At 41.3% G+C, this 2,824-nt stretch overlaps 1 pseudogene; it reads right to left on the reverse strand.

The window, feature by feature from the left end:
- LOC107754438 (tripartite motif-containing protein 16-like) overlaps positions 1 to 1,563 on the reverse strand; it is a 13,294-nt pseudogene extending 11,731 nt beyond the window's left edge.
- Positions 1,564 to 2,824: the final 1,261 nt, after the last annotated feature.

Genomic DNA, 2,824 nt, shown 5'->3' on the forward strand with positions numbered 1-2,824 from the left:
TTACTTATGAAATACTAACAGTATAAATACTTTTAATTTTCCAAGTCATTACCCCCTTATCCCCCAAACATTGCACATTGTTTCCGTTTACCTACACGTACGTACAGCTGTAAGTTATGCTTACGCAGAAAATTTCGATCTGTGTGTCATACATACCACGTAATTTCAGAATAGGTGCCCTTTAGTTATAAAATACTTACAGTATAAATGCTTTATAATTTCGCAGGTTATAACCCCCTTATTCCCCAAACATTGCATATTGTTCCCTTATATCTAGGAGTAGGTACTGTGGAGGTACTTTTTAGTTACAAATAGGTACGCTGTAAATTCTCTTTAATTGCGCGGTACATTGCGGACTGTAATCTAAAGCGTTACCAACTTCTCTTCTTCTCCAGACTCACCTTATGAGACTCCACAGCCTCTCTCAGCTGCTGAAGATCTTTCTCTCTCTGCTGGATTCTCTGCTGGAACGTCTTCTGCGTCTCCTTCAGCTGCTTCTGCAGGACAAACAAATGACAGTAAATATTACAGAAAACTACTGGCACTAAATCATCATGTGAACAGAGGAATCCAGGAAAAGTGGAACTGATAACTAATGGTTCTAGGTTCAAACTCCAGAAGGGATGATCGTTTACCACCATCGTACATGAATTAACATGAAGATTAAGGCCTGTTTCACAATACAAGAGTAAGTATTATAAAGGTGAAACTGACACAGACATAGAGTTTCAAATTGAAAGTGTTTCTGTGTTTTGTGTAATTAAGCTCTGACTCTATACAGAAATAAACAGACTATTGGATCACTACACTGAGTATTAACTTGATCGCTAGTATTAATCACCTGTTTCTCTGTCCTCTGTGCTGCAGCTGATACAGTGTCATGGTTTTTATGTTCATCCATCGTACACAGCACACATATACATTTCTGGTCAGTGCGACAGAAAACCTCAAGGAGCTTCTCATGTTTCTGGCAGATCATCTCCTGCAGTCGTCCAGTGGCATCAGTCAAATTGTGTCTCTTTCCTTTAAACCAACTCTCATGTTGTTCGAGGTGATTCTGACAGTAAGAGTTCAGACACGTCAGACAGGACTTGACGGCTTTGTATTTTCTTCCAGTACAGACGTCACACTGCACATCTCCAGCTCCAGCGTAACAGTCAGCGGGTAGTTTAGTCTTCTTCAGTTTCTCCACCAGATCAGCCAGCATGGTGTTTCTAGCTAAAACAGGTCTTGGACTGAAGGTCTGTCTGCACTGAGGGCAGCTGTAGACTCTCATCTGATCTTCCTGATCCCAGCGGTCTGTAATACAGCTCTCACAGTAACTGTGTCCACACTGGATGGTCACTGGATCCTTCAGGAGATCCAGACACAACGGACACGAGAGCTCATCCTGAGAAAATCTGGCTTCTGCCATTTTACTGTATGAATACAGAGACACAACACACAACAGCTCAACTACACTTTCATTTTCTTTTTCCCTTAAGTCATGTGATTCCTGTTTCCTGGTTCTGTGTTTGAGAGACGTGTGTAAAACAGGTGTGTCTGCGAGTCTGTAAATCATGAAATGTCTACTAGATGTCAGTCTCAGACAAACACCCAAAGAATACAAGTTACAGAAAAGCAGGACAACAGCCTTAAAAATGTGACCAGCCACCATCCACTGTTAGGCAATGCTGGGTAGATTAATAACAAATTGTAGTCTGTTACTGATTACAGATTATATGATGAAAACTGTAGTTAGTAACATAATTTAGGTTACTTATTTTATTTTTATTTATTCGGATTACTTTTTTTTTAATCAAACTTGTTTTAAACTTAGCATTAAACGTACCATTTCAGTCAGGTGCACTTCGTCAAAGTTTATTTATTACAATTATATAGCATACAGTTAGTGTTGGCGGTATGGTTCTGTGCTGGGCAAAACTCCCCATGCCTGTCCATGCAGCCATGCTTGGACAGAGCGGGGAAAGCAGCAAGTCAAAACCCCAAAACAAACCATATGTTGATACCCCAGCACAATTAATGCGATTCAATGGTCAGTGACAGGAAATGATGGCTTAATGATCATATTTATGGAGGAAGCATCACCCCAAGCTCAGCAAGCGAGGACATGCAATAAGCATGTTGCTTTGAGCTGCTTAGCAATCGAGGATATGCAGCAAGCATGTTGCTCAAGCTGCTTTAAAGCAAATGTGTGATTGTAAAGGGGGAAGCGTACACCCCTAGCAGCCGCAAGGTAAATACAACAAGCATGTTTGAGACCATCGAGAAGCAGACGGATAGATGGATGCCCCAAAAGAATGCAGACGGATGGATCCAAGCATCTGCCTGAAACCTGACTTTTAATGGAAGAGGGCTGCATTTTTTGTGCTAAATGACAGTGTATTATATATGAACATACAATAGCAATATTAACAGGCAAAACAGAAACTGAAAAGGTGGGGCAAAAGGTTGGCTAGACTTGATCTCATGTACAGTGAAGCTGCGGAAAGATAAGACTGCAGAGTGGTGTTTAGTCGAGGACAGTCAGGGCGAATGCTGGGCAAGGCAGGCACATAGTTTTGGCATCTGGGCACATAGTTTTGAACTCCTGAAATTTAAAACGAAACAGACAGTCAGCTATTTTGTTATCGAGGCCAGGTATGTGAGCAGCGTGGAGCGTAAAATTGCCAATAATGCATGTCCACATTACGACTCCTCAAAAAAAATTGAATGAAGGGAACTGAGGAGAATTTGTTTTCTGGACCACTGATTGCCCCAAAGAATGCAGGCTATGATGACAGCATATCATTCTAACAGCGCTGTTGATAGTGTGTTAGTAGGA

Source organism: Sinocyclocheilus rhinocerous, unplaced genomic scaffold, assembly GCF_001515625.1.
Source record: "Sinocyclocheilus rhinocerous isolate Xijiao unplaced genomic scaffold, SAMN03320098_v1.1 scaffold2427, whole genome shotgun sequence".
In the NCBI taxonomy this organism is placed as follows: Eukaryota; Metazoa; Chordata; class Actinopteri; order Cypriniformes; family Cyprinidae; genus Sinocyclocheilus; species Sinocyclocheilus rhinocerous.